The sequence below is a fragment of the Lipotes vexillifer genome, unplaced genomic scaffold (genome assembly GCF_000442215.2).
Source record: "Lipotes vexillifer unplaced genomic scaffold, Lipotes_vexillifer_v1.1 scaffold510, whole genome shotgun sequence".
Lineage (NCBI taxonomy): Eukaryota > Metazoa > Chordata > Mammalia > Artiodactyla > Lipotidae > Lipotes > Lipotes vexillifer.
Window position 1 is genome coordinate 791,169 of NW_006797594.1, and position 18,258 is coordinate 809,426.

Consider the following 18,258-nt stretch of genomic DNA (forward strand, 5'->3'; position numbering starts at 1 on the left):
GAGATCAATCTTTATGCTAGTAAGGCTGTTGACTGACTAGGTGAGGCCCACCCATATCAGAGGATCATCTGCCTTACTGTAAGTCTGCAGATTTAAATGTTAATCTGACCCAAAAAAATCTTCACAGAAATATCCAGAATAATGTTTAAGCAAATATATGGTCACCATGTCCCAGCCAAACTGACATTTAAAATTAACCATTACAAGTGCTCTGTTTGTGGATCATGGTACATTAAGTCTAATAATGTGGAACCTTTGACCTTAATAATGTAGTACGAGAGGTAAACATTTAAAATTAGTCATAGTTAATATAAAATTCTTCAACATATCAAAACAGTAGCCAAAATTAAGCCATATATTTGTCTGAAGTAAATCTTCATATTAATACATATACCACACCTACATATAATTTTTAGAATATGGGAAAGAGGCTTTCTTTTTGCTGCTGCTGCAGCCATGAGTATACTCAGGCTTCAGAAGAGGTTTGCCTCCAATGTCTTGTGCTCTGCTAAAAATGTTGGTTGGGTCTCAGTAAGACCAATGAAATCTCCAGTGCCAGCTCCCATCAGCAGATCTGGATGCTGATTATAAGGGTATGCGGAGCATCTGCAAGCATCTCCACTCCCAGTCTTGATGCAGAAAAACACCTTGGCCACCAGGAGAGCAGGCATATGGTCATGGATGAAGAAATGGTCCTGCCAGTGCTAGGATGCCTGAAAAGATGCCCTGGATGAGGAGAATGAGAATTCTGCTGCTCAGAAGATACCGTGAATCTAAGATTTATCACTACCTGTGTCACAGTCTGTACTTAAAGGTGAAGGGAAATGCATTCAAAAACAAGTGAATTCTCTTGAACACATTCAGAAGCTGAAGGCAGTAAAGGTCCAAAAGAAGCTCCTGGCTGACCAGGCTGAGGCCCTCAGGTCTCAGACCAAGGAAGCACACAAGTTCTGGGAAGAATAGCTCCAGACCAAGAAGGAAGAAATCATCAAAACTTTATTCAATGAAGCAATGCCATTTGCAGCAGCATGGATGAACTTAGAGATTATCATACTAAGTGAAGTAAGCCAGACAGAAAAATATCATATGATATCATTTATATGTGGAATTTAAAAAACTGATACAAATGAATTTATTTATAAAACAGACTCAGACATAGAAAACAGACTTATGGTTGCCAAAGAGGAAAGTGAGGGGGGCGGGGATAAATTAGGAGTTTGGGATTAAGAGATACACACTACTATATATAAACTAGATAATCAACAAGGACATACTGTATAGCACAGGGAACTATACTCAATAGCTTGTAATAACCTATAATGGAAAAGAATCTGGAAAAGAATATTTATATACATATATGTGTATATATATTTATAAATAATGTATAATTGAATCACTTTGCTATACACCTGAAAGTAACACAACATTGTAAATCAACTGTACTTCAATAAAAAAAAATCTATTCAAGGCAGAAAAGACCAAGAAATAAAGCTCCCCATCTTTCAGCAATTACATAGATCAGTCATTCAACTAAAAATAAAACCCTTATCTACCGTTCCCACCAAAAAAAAAAAAATTGAAAGAAAGAAAATGTGGAAAGAAGGCCATAATGCTTTAACCTTTAGAGGATGTTTATAATGGTCCATTAGTTGCCTTACAGGTACTAATTCTTTCTCTCTGTGACAGATGCTTATGCCATCACTATGGATTGAATCCAGTAAGAGAGCTCCAAAAAGAGCAAGGTCCAGGGCTTCTAGCCAGAAACTCATAGATATTAGTACACATGCTATCTCTGCTATCCACACCCTTTTGGCTAAGGTTTCATGTATATGCAAATCACACACCTCTAATATGTTGACACTGATGGAGCGCAGTGGTCCTCATTAGGAGCTCGGCAGCCCCCATGTGTAGGTGTTGATAAGGTGCTGTTGCCAGAAGTGGGATTTTGAGTTCTAATTTACACACACATGAGCACATAGTAACTTTATGAGTTTTCTGTGTAAAAAGAGCACAGGTAAAATTTAGGGAACCAATTTTGAGCCATCTTGGTGATGTCAAGCCATTTTGAGACTCATTCAAGAAGGCTGTCTGCCAGCAAGGGCATTCTCGTAGCAAAAGGCAGAAGTTGTGAAGGGAATTAGAAGAGATCATTTGGAAGCTATCTTCCACATGAGGGAAATATGTATTTTTCAGAACCTGATATGCATTTCATAAGAAAACATCCTATTTCCTAAATACCACTGAAAATATTAAGAAATATGGTAGGGAATGAACTCATAATAGCCAAATACAGGTCTAAACCCAAATTAGAGGGATTAAAAAAGGACATTTTCAGGAAGAAAGAAGATTTTAGATAATATTTGGTATGATCAAGAGGATACATAATCTTAGTGTTCTGGTAAAGTCTTTACCAATAAAAAATTTTTAAAGGAGAAAAAACCACCAAGTCTTTACAAGAAAATTGTGATCAAAGTATAAAACAAAACTATAGTATGATATTGCAAGATTATTTCAATACAAATAGTCTCTAAAAGGTCATTACTTTGACATTTTCTTTTGAAGTAAACTGTTTTGACTCAGGCTTCCATTCCTCTCTGTGTTGAATTATACTAAACAGTTATGTGGAGAAAAATAATTATGTAACCATAACTAAAATCACTGTTAAGTTTTAAAATTATCTAAGTAAAACTACTGAAAAAGTACAGAAAGTATAATGAATGTTATGAAAATAATAAAAATAATATGGTCTTTTTCAATGACAGGTATTATAGGTAACAATTTTATGATGGATATAGGAGGAAAACTGGAGGGAAATATAGGGGAATTTATTTCTTAAAATAAATTTGTAGAAAGTCAAGATATACAATTTTGATAACAGAAGAAATAGATTCAAGTGTTACATTGAATCATTATCCTTGAAAGATAAAACAGACAGAGTAGAATCCTAGTATGTCTGAGTGGCTGTGAAATAATACTAAGTAGCTGTCTGGTATGAGACATGTTACTCTTCTGCTTCTCTTTCCATTCTATTTTTTACCTGCTCATTCCCCATTCTTATGATAAGGAGTTAGCTTATTTCTTGATTGTCCTTTTAGTCATTCATCTGCATCACTGAGTCTGAGAGATCCCATGACTTAGGTATTTATAAATAGGGATACTGAGCTAATCTTAAATTACATATTCTATGGAAAAATTACCCCTTCCAATTCTAATATTTAGTGTTGGATTTCGTCAGGAAAGTAATGTTTCAAAGTTACTGAGGATGACTTTTTGTCTCCTGATTAGCTGAAAGAGTGAGAGAAAGGTATTGAAGATTTTATATCCTTTCATTCTGGTACTGATGGAAAGCTAGAGTAGTGTTTCCTTATTTTTGGTGAAATAGTTGAAATTTTAATATGTTGAGTCTTCAACCTTCAAATATTTATAGAGTAGAATTAATTTTTTTTAAAGATATCCTTTTATTTTTTATTTTAATTTTTATTATTTAAACATCTTTATTGGAGTATAATTGCTTTACAGTGGTGTGTTAGTTTCTGCTGTATAACAAAGTGAATCAGTTATACATATACATATATCACCATATCTTCTCCCTCTTGCATCTCCCTCCCACCCTCCCTATCCCACTCCTCTAGGTGGTCACAAAGCACCGAGCTGATCTCCCTGTGCTATGCGGCTGCTTCCCACTAGCTATCTATTTTACGTTTGGTGGTATATATATATGTCCATGCCGCTCTCTCACTTTGCCCCAGCTTACCCTTCCCCCTCCCCATATGGAATCTAAAAAAAAAAAGTCATGAAGAACCTAGGGGCAAGACGGGAATAAAGACACAGACCTACTAAAGATATCCTTTTAAATGCATGATTCCTTCTCAATTTAGGTGACAAATGCCAGAGCCCTTGATTGCCCGGTCACTTGCCAAGGGATTCTAGAGTATTACCAGGTCCCAGTCTTTGGAGTAAAAGATAGCCATATGTTCCCTGGGTCAAGGAATTTTAGGTGGGGATTTTAGGTTTTAGTTGGGGGAGATATTAGAATAATGGAAGTAGCTGAATCCTTTAAGCTCCTATTTATCAGCTCATTATTTTGAAAAACTAATTGTGCAGCTGCTGCAAATATTTCCTACATGATTAGGCGTTAGCATAAGGGTTTTGTTTACTTTGGGCAATACTAATCACATTTTCTTCGTGGCCAGTGAAGTTGATTTACATACAGACTATGTAAACCTTGCCACCCTCTTCATAGTAAAACAAAGAAATGAAGTTAAAATGTCTTTATTTTTCAATTAAATAATTTATGATTGATAACTTGAATCAATATTGGAATCAAAGTATAAAGAGTCCCAGACCTGTCAAATAGCATTGAAAGCAAGGAAATTTATGGGTACCATTCTAAATCACTATCAGGGTGGATTGCCAGTCTCTATTATAGAAGTAAATTAACAGGGATGTTTTGGCTGAAACAGTGAAGAGGAATGTTGAATTCTGTTGCACAAAAAGTATCCCATTTAGTTGCAGTTGGATGTGTTTGGCAACTTCTCCTATGTGTGTTGATTTAATACACTATACCACACATACCCATCTGATCTCTGCCATGAGGAAAGAGAAAATTACCTACAATCTAAATAGGTTCATTCTTTGTTGTCAGGCAGAGATCTTTCTGGACTCCAATGACTCGAAATTCCTTTGCCCTTTTTACCCTGAATCTCACATCCCCTCTTACAATTCAAGCTGTGTAAATGTGTATGTGTGTAGGTGTGTGTGTGTTCACGTGCTTTTTTGTGTGTCTGTGAAGGACACTTGGGCTTATCTTTTTTAAGAAATGGAAATTTTATTTTGAAAGTCCTAAGATTTTTCCAGTATAATATTGTCTCACAGTGTATATGCAAAATGTTTAAGTGAATTTTGCTTTTAACTGGGTGAATTTCAGACACTTTGCAATTTCCTCTTAAAATCCATCCTGTTTCAAAAAGAAACATTTCTGTAAAGCTTTTTTTTTTTCATATTATATTATTTGGTTTATTAGAGTTTTATCCTCCTTTCCTTCAGAATCAGAATGTCAAGGTTGGTTACAGAATTTTAGAATTTTAGAATTCACAAATGAGTAAAATCAAAGGCTTTGATTTTTTTTTTTTTTTTTTTAATTTTGCCAGTTTAAGTTTTGCCTTGATGGTTTTAGGACAAATTGTGAGGGGCAACTTAAGACCCAGGGAGATACCATGGCTCTTGAATTGTTTACAGCTTTAGAAATGTAGGGCCTCAAATGGTTAACTGAATCATCATTATACTTTATACTCCAAACTAGTAGAGTGGGTTGTGTAGGTCACATTCAAAATTAATGGTGAACTTTCCTAAGAAAAACAATTTGATAATGTAATTGTATTTGTGATCTCACAAATACACTTTTTAAAAATATTTTAATTTTATTGGGGGTATAGTCGATTTACAATGTTGTTAGTTTTAAGTATACAGCAAAATGATTCAGTTATACAAATACATATATTCATTCTTTTTTTAGATTCTTATATAGATTATCACAGAATACTGAGTGGAGTTCTCTGTGCTATATGGTAGGTCCTTTTTGGTTATCTGTCTTATATACAGCAGTGTGTGTGTGTTCATCCCAAGCTCCTGATTTATCCCTCCCTCCACATTTCCCCTTTGGTAACCATAAGTTTGTTTTTGATATCTGTAAGTCTGTTTCTGTTTGGTAAATAAGTTAATTTGTATCTCTTTTTTTGTAGAATTAGATTCCACATATGCTTGATATCATATGATCTCTGTCTTTCTCTGACTTAACTTCACTTAGTGTGATGATCTCTAGGTCTATCCATGTTGCTGTAAATGGCATTATTTCATTCATTTGTTTATGGCTGAGTAATATGCCATTGTATACATGTACCACATCTTCTTTATCTATTCCTCTGTCAGTGGACACTTAGTTTGCTTCCATGTCTTGACTATTGTAAGTAGTGCTGCAATGAATATTGGGGTGCATGTATCCTTTGGAATTATGGTTTTCTCCTGATGTATGCCCAGGAGTGGGATTGCTGGATCATATGGTAGTTCTATTTTTAGTTTTTTAAGGCATCTCCATACTGTTTTCCATAGTGGTTGTACCAATTTAGATTCCCACCAACAGTGTAGGAGGGTTCCCTTTTCTCCACACCCTCTCCAGCATTTATTCTTAGCAGATATTTTGATGATGGCCATTTCTGACCGGTGTGAGGTGATACCTCATTGTAGTTTTGATTTGCATTTCTCTGATAACTAGTGATGTTGAGCATCTTTTCATGTACTTTTTGGCCACCTGTATGTCTTCTTTGGAGAAATGTCTATTTAGATGTTCTGCCAATTCTTTGATTGGGTTACTTGTTTCTTTTATTAACATAGAGCTGCATGAACTCTTTGTGTATTTTGGAGATTAATCCCTTGTCGGTTGCTTCTTTTGCAACTATTTTCTCCCATTCCATGGGTTGTCTTTTCATTTGTTTATGGTTTCCTTTGCTGTGCAAAAGCTTTTAAGTTTAATTAGGTATCATTTGTTTATTTTTGTTTTTATTTTCATGACTCTAGGAGGTGGATCTAAAAAGATATTGCTGTAATTTATGTCAGTGCTTTGCCTTTGTTTTCCTCTAAGGATTTTATAGTGTCTGGCCTTATATTTAGGTCTTTGATTCATTTTGAGTTTATTTTTGTGTATGATGTTAGAGAATGTTCTAATTTCATTCTTTTATGTATAGCTGTCCAGTTTTACAAGCACCACTTAATGAAGAGACTGCCTTTTCTCCATTGTATATTCTTGCCTCCTTTGTCATAGATTAATTGACTATAGGTGTATGGGTTTATTTCTGGGCTTTCCATTATGTTCCATTGAGCTATATTTCTGTTTTTGTGTCAGTACATACTGTTTTTTGTTTGTTTGTTTGCTTGCTTTATTTTTTGGCCACACTGCACAGCATGTGGATCTTAGTTCCCGGATCAGGGATCAAACCCATGCCCCCTGTAGTGGAAGCACAGAGTCTTAACCACTGGACTGCCAGGAAAGTCCCAGTACCATGCTGTTTTGATGAGTATAGCTTTGTAGTATAGTCTGAAGTCAGGAAGCCTGATTCCTCCAGCTTTGTTTTTCTTTCTCAGGATTGCTTTGGCTGTTCGGGTCTTTTGTGTTTCCATATAAATTAAAAAAAATTTTTTCCCATTCTGTGAAAAACACAATTGGTAACTTGATAGGGATTGTATTAACTCTGTAGATTAACTTGAGTAGTATAATCTTTTGATGTTGATTTTTCCAATCCAAGAACATGGTATATCCTTCCATCTGTTTATGTCATCTCTGATTTCTTTCATCAGTGTCTTAAAGTTTTCAGAGTAGAAGTCTTTTGTATCCTTAGGTAAGTTTATTCCTAGGTATTTTTATTCTTTTTGATATGATGGTAAATAAGATTGTTTCCTTAATTTCTCTTTCTGATCTTTTGTTGTTAATATATAGGAATGCAAGAGATTTCTGTGTATTAATTTTGTGTCCTGCAACTTTACCAAATTCATTGATGAGCTCTAGTAGTTTTCTGGTAGCATTTAGGATTTTCTATGTATAGTATCATGTCATCTGCAAACTGTGTCAATTTTACTTCTTCTTTTCCAATTTGGATTCCTTTTATTTCTTTTTCTTCTCTGATTGCCAAGGCTAGTACTTCCAAAACTTTGTTGAATAAAAGTGGTGAAAATGGACATCCTTGTCTTCTTCCTGATCTTAGACAAAATGCATTTAGCTTTTCACCATTGAAAATCATGTTAGCTGTGGGTTTGTCATATATGGCCTCTTTATGCTGAAGTAAGTTCCTTCTATTCCCACTTTCTGGAGAGCTTTTATCATAAATGGGTGTTGAATTTTGTCAAAAGCTTTTTCTGCATCTTTTGAGATAATCATATGGTTTTTATTCTTCAGTTTGTTAATGTGATGTATCACACTGATTTGCAGATATCAAAGAATCATTGTACCCCTGAGATAAATCCCACTTGATCATGGTGTAGGATCATTTTAATGTATTTTTGGATTTGGTTTGCTAGTATCTTGTTGAATAGTTTTGTGTCTATGTTCAGTAAAGCTTTTAAACTTAAAAATAAGTTTCTTATAATGTATGTCTAACACAAAATGACAAAAAGTTAAATATCAAAATCTATAGAAAAATATACTTTTTTGATGGGTTAGTTTTATATATTTTTGGTTTTACATATTCAAAGTGAGTTCTTGAGTTTAATGAGAAAAACTGAGAGGACAACTCTTTCATACCTACCCACATATTTACCTTTACTGACACTCTTCATTCCTTTTGTGTGGATCCAGAGTTTTAATCATGTATTATTTTCCTTCTACCTGAAGAACTTCCTTTAACATTTCCTATGGTGCAGGTCTGCTGATACCACCTAGTCTGAATACATCATTATTAACCTTACTTTTTTCAATGACTTGGAAAAATGTCTAATAAAAATTCATATACAGTGTATATTTCCATTTTCTTTTTAAATCTATAAAGGTACAGAAAGAAATTTTATGTCAAAATGTAACTAGTTTTCTTTAGATGAGGGGATTATAACTTACCTTTTGACTACTTTTGTTTATCACAATTGTTTATCAAAATTGTTTCATTTTGTCTTATTCTTTTCATTATTGTGGTAAAATATATATAATGTAATACTTATCATTTTTACTTTTTGTAAGTGTACAATTCATTGGTATTAAATACATTCACAGTGTTGTGTAACCCCCAGGACTATTTATGTCCAAACTATTTTCATCATCTCCAACTAAAACTCTGTACTTAACAGACAGTAGCTCACCCTTCCTGCTTGCTGTTCTACTTTCTATATTTATGAATTTGCCTATTCTAGGAACTTCATGTAAATGGAATCATATGATATTTGTCCTTCTGTGTTGGGCTTATTTCACTAAGAGTAATGTTCTCAAGTTCTATCCATATTATAGCATATATCAAAATTTCATTCTTTTTTATGACTAAGAAAATATTTTTATATTTTAATTTTTGAAACATGTTCATAGACACTGCACTAATAAATGAAGGCTAAAATAACTAAAGATATTTTATTAGTAAAGGCTTTGCCTCTGAACACTATCAGTCATCATTCAATTTAATGTGAATGCATATGTAGTTTTATGATTTAGTAAGCAGTGTTCTATTTGTCTGACTTTGTACAAAACAGACTCTGTCCTTGTATTCTCCTCCACCTTGAATGTATGCAATCTGAGGTAGCCATATGCTGGGAAATAGCTTTTTAAAATGTTGTGGTATTCTTACTAAATTTAGTAAATATGGGATTGTTTTTCCTTTCAACAAAAGGTTATTGTATTGCTGCTATATACTAGACACTGACAGGTAAAAAGTATTATAAGGTCAAGCTATACGCTCCACACACTCACCATAGAGGAGAGGGATAAATAAGCAATGTTAATATGAAGGAAAACCAGGGCTACAGAGGATTCAGAAAGTGCTGTGGAAATAGACAGTAGGGTCTACTTCTTTCTGACTAAGGAAGATAAACTATTTCCCAGAGAGGTAACCCACAAACTATATCAAGAAGGATAAATAGTATTTCTGAAGTTGAAGGAAACAGCAGAGTCATTCTAAGCAGAGGATCCCACATGCAAAGCTATAATGAAGAAATAATGGTCAGAAATTTAGCATATCAGGAGACAGAAGTGTGTAGAAGAAAGTAATAATAGAGATGAGGCACCAGTTATCAAATTGAAAGGTTGAAGGTAAATGACAATTTATTTTTCCTCAAAAATTAAACAATGTCAAGTGATTTAAGTTTAAATAGTGATGCTTTATTTTAACCATGCTCGACTCTAGTAAAAGTAGATCTTTTACCTTTTTTTTTTTTTTTTAAATCCCTTTGAAGGTAGTGTGCTCCAATTGAAAGATCTTAAGCTTTGGAGGTTTTGCCTTGAATTATATTACTAATTAGCTTGATGTCTTGGGCAAGTAACTGAAAACTTAGTAAGATGACAGTAAGAGAACACCTGGCTCAGGGTCTCTTCCCTCCACTGTCACTGAACTGCTCCGGAGCTCGAGGGGAGTGTGGCCTCACTGAGGCTGCTGGCTCTGGAGAGACACCAGCAGCAGAAGCTGCAACAGTCCTGGGGACCACGGGCCGAATCACTCATCCTGGGGTAAGCCAGCTGCCATATCATGAGGACACTCAAACAACCCTAAGAGAGATCCATGTGGCAAGGAACTGAGGCCTCCTACCTACAGCCACATGACCGTGTGGACAACAGGCTCTTAGTGCTCCAGCCAGGCATCAGGGCTGTGTCTCTGAGGTGGGAGAGCCAAGTCCAGGAAAATAGTCCACAAGAGACCTCCCAGCTGCACATAATATCAAATGGCAAAAATCTCCCAGAGATCTTCATCTCAATGCCAAGACCCAGTTTCACTCAATGACCAGCAAGTTACAGTGCTAAACCCCCTATGCCAAATAACTAGCAAGACAGGAGCACAACCCCATCCATTAGCAGAGAGCCTGCATAAAATCGTAAAAAGGCCACAGACACCCCCAAAACACACCACCAGATGTGGACCTGCCCACCAGAAAGACAAGATTCAGCCTCAGCCAACAGAACACAGGCACGAGTCTCCTCCACCAGGAAGCCTACACAACCCACTGAACAAACCATAGCCACTGGGGACACAAACCAAAAACAACAGGAACTACAAACCTGCAGCCTGCGAAAAGGAGACCGCAAACACAGTAAGTTAAGCAAAATGAGAAGATAGACAAACACAGCAGATGAAGGAACAAGGCAAAAATCCACCAGACCTAACAAATGAAGAGGAAATAGGCAGTCTACCTGAAAAAGAATTCAGAATAATGATAGTAAAGATGATCCAAAATCTTGGAAATAGAATGGAGAAAATGCAAGAAACGTTTTACAAGGACCTAGAAGAACTAAAGAGGAAACAAACAGTGATGAACAACACAATAAATGAAATTAAAAATTCTCTAGAAGGGATGAATAGCAGAATAACTAAGGCAGAATAATGGATAAGTGACCTGGAAGATAAAATATTGGAAATAACTACTGCAGAGCAGAATAAAGAAAAAAGAATAAAAAGAATTGAGGAGAGTCTCAGAGACCTCTGGCACAACATTAAATGCATGAACATTCGAATTATAGGGGTCCCAGAAGAAGAAGAGAAAAAGGAAGGGACTGAGAAAATATGTGGAGAGATTATAGTTGAAAACTTCCCTAATATGGGAAAGGAAATAGTTAATCAAGTCCAGGAAGCACAGAGTCCCATACAGGATAAATCCGAGGAGAAACATGCCAGGACACATATTAATCAAGCTGTCAAAAATTAAATATAAAGAAAACATTAAAAGCAGCAAGGGAAAAACAACAAATAACACACAAGGGAATCCCCGTAAGGTTAACAGCTGATCTTTCAGTAGAAACTCTACAAGCCAGAAGGGAGTGGCAAGACATATTTAAAGTGATGGAGGAGAAAAACCTACAAACAAGATTACTCTACCCAGCAAGGATCTCATGCAGATTTGAGGGAGAAATTAAAACCCTAACAGGCAAGCAAAATCTAAGAGAATTCAGCACCGCCAAACCAGCTTTACAACAAATGCTAAAGGAACTTCTCTAGGCAGGAAACACAAGAGAAGGAAAACACCTACAATAACAAACCCAAAACAATTAAGAAAATGGGAATAGGAACATACATATCGATAATTACCTTCAATGTAAATGGATTAAATGCTCCAACCAAAATACATAGACTGGCTGAATAGATAAAAAAACAAGACCCATATATATGCTGTCTACAAGAGACCCACTTCATACCTAGGGACACATGCAGACTGAAAGTGAGGGGAGGGAAAAAGATATTCCATGCAAATGGAAATCAAACGAAACCTGGAGTAGCAGTTCTCATATCAGACAAAATACACTTTCAAACAAAGACTATTACAAGAGACAAAGTTGGACACTACATAATGATCAAGAGATCAATCCAAGAAGAAGATATAACCATTGTAAATATTTATGCACTCAACCTAGGAGCACCTCAATACATAAGGCAAATACTAACAGCCATAACTTTAACACCCCACTTTCACCAATGGACAGATCGTCCAAAATGAAAATAAATAAGAAAACACAAGCTTTAAATGATACATTAAACAAGATGGACTTAATTGATATTTATAGGGTATTCCATCCAAAAACAGCAGAATACACATTCTTCTCAAGTGCTTATGGAACATTCTCCAGGATATATAATATCTTGGGTCACAAATCAAGCCTTGGTAAACTTAAGAAAATTGAAATCGTATCAGGTATCTTTTCCAACCACAATGCTATGAGACTAGATATCAATTACAGGAAAAAATCTGTAAAAAATGCAAACTCATGAAGACTAAGCAATACACTACTTAGTAAAGAAGAGATCACTGAAGACATCAAAGAGGAAATCAAAAAATCCCTAGAAAAAAATGACAAAGCACGAAGACCCAAAACCTATAGGATGCAGCAAAAGCAGTTCTAAGAGGGAAGTTTATAACAATACAATCCTACCTTAAGAAGCAAGAAACATATCAAATAAACAATCTAACCATATACCTAAAGCAATTAGAGAAAGAAGAACAAAAAAACCCCAAATGTAGCAAAGGAAAGAAATCATAAAGATCAGATCAGAAATGAAAAAGAAATGAAGGAAATTATAGTGAAGATCAATAAAACTAAAAGCTGGATCTTTGAGAAGATAAACAAAATTGATAAACCATTAGCCAGACTCATCAAGAAAAATAAAGAGAGGACTGAAATCAATACAATTAGAAATGAAAAAGGAGAAATAACAACTGACACTGCAGAAATACAAAAGATCATGAGAGATTACTACAAGCAACTCTATGCCAATAAAATGGACAACTTGGAAAAAAATGGACAAATTCTTAGAGAAGCAAAACCTTCCAAGGCTAAACCAGGAAGAAATAGAAAATATGAACAGACAAATCACAAGCACTGAAATTGAAACTGTGATAAAAATCGTCCAACAAAAAAAAGCCCAGGACCAGATGGCTTCAAAGGTGAATTCTATCAAACATTTAGAGAAGAACTAACACCTATCCTTCTCAAACTCTTCCAAAATATAGCAGAGGGGGGAAAACTCCCAAACTCATTCTACAAGGCCACCATCACCCTGATACCAAAAGCAGACAAAGATGTCACAAAGAAAGAAAACTACAGGCCAATATCACTGATGAAAGTAGATGCAAAAATCCTCAACAAAATACTAGCAAACAGAATTGAACAGCACATTAAAGGATCATACACTATGATCAAGTGGGGTTTTTCTCAGGCTTGCAAGGATTCTTCAATATATGCAAATCAATCAACGTGATACACCATATTAAAAAACTGAAGGAGAAAAACCATATGATCATCTCAATAGATGCAGATAAAGCTTTTGACAAAATTCAACACTCACTTATGATAAAACCCCTCCAGAAAGTAGGCACAGAGGGAACTTTCCTCAAGAGAATAAAGGCCATATATGATAAACCCACAGCCAACATAATCCTCAATGGTGAAAAACTGAAACCATTTCCACTAAGATCAGGAAGAAGAAAAGGTTGCTCATTTTCACCACTATTATTCAACATAGTTTTGGAAGTTTTAGCCACAGCAATCAGAGAAGAAAAAGAAATAAAAGGAATCCAAATTGGAAAAGAAGTAAAGCTGTCACTCTTTGCAGATGACATGGTACTATACATAGAGAATCCTAAAGATGCTACCAGAAAACTACTAGAGTTAATCAATGCATTTGGTAAAGTAGCAGGATACAAAATTAATGCACAGAAATCTCTGGCATTCCTATACACTACTGATGAAAAATATGTTAGTGAAATTAAGAAAACACTACCACTTACCACTGCAACAAAAAGAATAAAATATCTAGGAATAAACCTACCTAAGGAGACAAAAGACCTGTATGCAGAAAATTATGACACTGATGCAAGAAATTAAAGATGACACCAACAGATGGAGAGATATACCATGTTCTTGGATTGGAAGAATTAACATTGTGAAAATGACTCTACTACCCAAAGCAATCTACAGATTCAATGCAGTCTGTATCAAACTACCACTGGCATTTTTCACAGAACTAGAACAAAAAAATTTCACAATTCGTATGGAAACACAAAAGACCCCTGAATAGCCAAAGCAATCTTGAGAAAAAAAAGAGCTGGAGGAATCAGGCTCCCTGACTTCAGACTATACTACAAAGCTACAGTAATCAAGACAGTATGGTACTGGCACAAAAACAGAAATATAGATCAATGGAACAGGATAGAAAGCCCAGAGATAAACCCACACACATATGGTTACCTTATCTTTGACAAAGGAGGCAAGGATATACAGTGGAGAAAAGACAGCCTCTTCAGTAAATGGTGCTAGGAAAACTAGACAGCTACATGTAAAAGAATGAAATTAGAACACTCCCTAACACCATACACAAAAATAAGCTCAAAATGGATTAAAGACCTAAATGTAAGGCCAGAAACTATCAAACTCTTAGAGGAAAACATAGGCAGAACACTCTATGACATAAATTACAGCAAGATCCTTTTTGGCCCACCTCCTAGAGAAATGCAAAAAAAACCCAAAAATAAACAAATAGGACCTAATGAAACTTCAGAGGTTTTGCACAGCAAAGGAAACCATAAACGAGATGAAAAGGCAACCCTCAGAATGGGAGAAAATATTTGCAAATGAAGCAACTGACAAAAGATTAATCTCCCAAATTTACAAGCAGCTCATGCAGCTCAATATCAAAAAAACAAACAACCCAATCCAAAAATGGGCAGAAGACCTAAATAGACATTTCTCCAACCCAAATTTAGCTCATGCAGCTCAATATCAAAAAAACAAACAACCCAATCCAAAAATGGGCAGAAGACCAAAATAGACATATATATATATATATATGTATATATATATATATATATATTTAACTCCATATATATGTGTTAGCATATGGTATTTGTTTTTCTCTTTCTGATGTACTTCACTGTGTATGATAGACTCTAGGTCCACCCACCTCACTACAAATAACTCAATTTCGTTTCTTTTTATGGCTGAGTAATATTCCATTGTATATAGGTACCACATCATCTTTATCCATTCATCTCTTCTTGGATGCTTAGGTTGCTTCCATGTCCTGGCTATTGTAAATAGAGGTGCAGTGAACATTTTGGTACATGACTCTTTCTGAATTATGGTTTTCTCAGGGTATATGACCAGTAGTGGGATTGCTGTGTTGTATGGTAGTTCTATATTTACTTTTTTAAGGAACCTCCACACTGTTCTCCATAGTCGTTGCATCAGTTTACATTCCCACCAACAGTGCAAGAATGTTCCCTTTTATCTACACCCTCTCCAACATTTATTGTTTGTAGGTTTTTGACGATGGCCATTCTGACTGGTGTGAGATGATATCTCATTGTAGTTTTGACTTGCATTTCTCTAATGATTAATGATGTTGAGCATTCTTTCATGTGTTTGTTGGCAATCTGTATATCTTTATTATACTACAATAAAGATGTTAAAAAAAAAGATGACAGTAAGTGTCTCTGAAGATTAGTCACAGTCACAAAGATTTACTTGTTTTTTTTCCTAAGAATTTTATATTTCAAGCTTTTATGTTTAGGTCTATGAACCACTTTTAGTTAATGTCTGTATATGGTGTGAAATAGGGGTCCACCTTCATTTTTGTACATGTGAATATTTCTTTGTCCCAACACTGTTAAGGACTATTCTTTCCTTTATTTAATTAATTTGGCAGCACTGTTGACAATCAATTGACCATAAATATAAGGGCTCTGGATTCTCAATTCTATCCTGTTGGTCTGTATATTTATTTATATGTGAATACTGTATACTTTTTTTTTAAATTTTAATTTAATTTTATTTTTTATTGGAGTATAATTGCTTTACAATGGTGTGTTGGTTTCTGCTTTATAACAAAGTGAATCAGTTATACATATACATATGTCCCCATACCTCTTCCCTCTTGTGTCTCCCTCCCTCCCACCCTCCCTATCCCACCCCTCTAGGTGGTCACAAAGCACCGAGCTGATCTCCCTGTGCTATGCAGCTGCTTCCCACTATGTATTTTACGTTTGGTAGTGTATATATGTTCATGCCACTCTCTCACTTTGTCCCAGCTTACCCTTCCTCCTTCCCGTATCCTCAAATCCATTCTCTAGTAGGTTTTCATCTTCATTCCTGTCTTGTCCCTAGGTTCTTCATGACCACTTTTTTTTTTTCTTTTAGATTCCATATATATGTGTTAGCATGTGTTTTTCTCTTTCTGACTTATACTGTCTTGATGACTGTAACTTTGTAGTAAGTTTTGACATCAGATAGGTTGTTTCACTTTTTTTTCCTTGATTATCTCCATTGATTTTCCTGTTTTTAAAATTTCATTTATTTCTGTTCTAATCTCAATTATTTCCTTCTTTCTACTTTGGGTTTGGTTTTCCTTTCTTTTCTGTTTAGTTTTCTAACATGGAAGATTGGGGATTTGAGATCTTCTTTTTTGATAAGCATTTACAGCTGGACATGTTAGCATAGATTCAGCTGCATCCAGTAGGTTTTGGTGTGTCGTATTTTCATTTTAATTAATCTCAAAATATCTTCTAATTTGTTTTCTGATTATTCTTTGATCCATTGGGTTTTTTGGAATACATTGTTTAATTTCCATATATTCATGGAATTTCTCAAATTTCTTCTATTATTGATTTCTTTATAGTTATGTTGTGGTCTGGAGAACATACTGTTTATGATTTGAACCTTTTACATTTAAGTTTGTTTTATGACCTATTCTGGAGGACAGTCCATGTGCACTCGAGGAGAAGAATGTGTATTGTTTTTTGTTTTTCTTTTGTTTTTTTTTAGGTGGAGTGTTCTCTAGATGTGTATTAAGTCTAATTGGTTCTTAATGTTGTTCAAGTGTTTTATTTCCATGCTGATCTTCTATCTAGTTCTTTTTATTATTGTAGGTAGAATTTTGAAGACTCTATTATTAATTTTTTATTTCTCCCTTCAAATCTGTCAGATTTTGCTTCATGTATTTTGGGCTTCTCTTATCAAAAGTGTGCTGCTATATTTTATAAAAATATAAAAGCAGGGCTTCCCTGGTGGTGCAGTGGTTGAGAGTCTGCCTGCCAATGCAGGGGACACAGGTTCATGCCCCAGTCTGGGAAGATGCCACATGCCGTGGAGTGACTAGGCCCGTGAGCCATGGCCACTGAGCCTGCGCATCCAGAGCCTGTGATCTGCAATGGGAGAGGCCACAACAGTTAGAGGCCTGCGTACCGCAAAAAAAAAAAAAAAAGTATACACACACACACACATACACACACACACACACACACACACACACATATATATAAAAGCAAATTTTAAAAAATATTTGTGTTTTGGATGCATCGGGTCTTAGTTGCTTCATGCAGGATCTTTTGTTGTGGTGCACGGGCTTCTCTCTAGTTGTAGTGCAGGCTCCAGAGCACCTGGACTCATCAGTTGTGGTGCAGGTTGCCCCGTGGCATTTGGGATCTTAGCTCCCTGATCAGGGATCGAACTGGTGTCCCCCACATTGCAAGACGGATTCTCAACCACTGGACCACTAGGGAAGTCCCCAAAACACATTTTTATAATTGTTATGCTCCTGATGGGACATCTATCATTATAAAATGTTCTTTTTATTGCAAAACCCTTTTTGTCTTCAGGTCTGTTTTGCATATTAGTATTCAACTCTCTTTTGGTTACTGTTTGCAAGGAGTATCTTTTTTTTATCATTTTACTTTCAACCTATTTTGTGTCTTTGAACAGGTGCTAATATTACCGAGAATCCCTTTTATGTGTGGAGTCACATGTCTCTTGATGCTTTCAAGATTCTCTTTTTCTGTCTTTGTCTTTTAATAATTTAATTATCATGTGTCTAGGCTTGGATATCTCTAAGGTTATCCTAATTGGAATGCATTGAACTTCTTAAGTGTGTAGATTAATTTGAATCATATTTGGGAGGTTTTGGTCATTATTTCTGAAATAATTCTTTCTGTCCCTTTCTTCCTCCCCTCGCATTTTGGAATTCCCATTATGTCTATGTTTGTATGCTTGACAGTATACCACTAGTCTAGGCTCCGGTAGTTTGTCTTCATTCTTTTTCT

At 35.3% G+C, this 18,258-nt stretch overlaps 1 pseudogene; it reads left to right on the forward strand.

Moving 5' to 3' along the window:
* The first annotated feature begins 447 nt into the window (after positions 1 to 447).
* LOC103076158 (60S ribosomal protein L19 pseudogene) lies at positions 448 to 17,011 on the forward strand (annotated as a pseudogene).
* Positions 17,012 to 18,258: the final 1,247 nt, after the last annotated feature.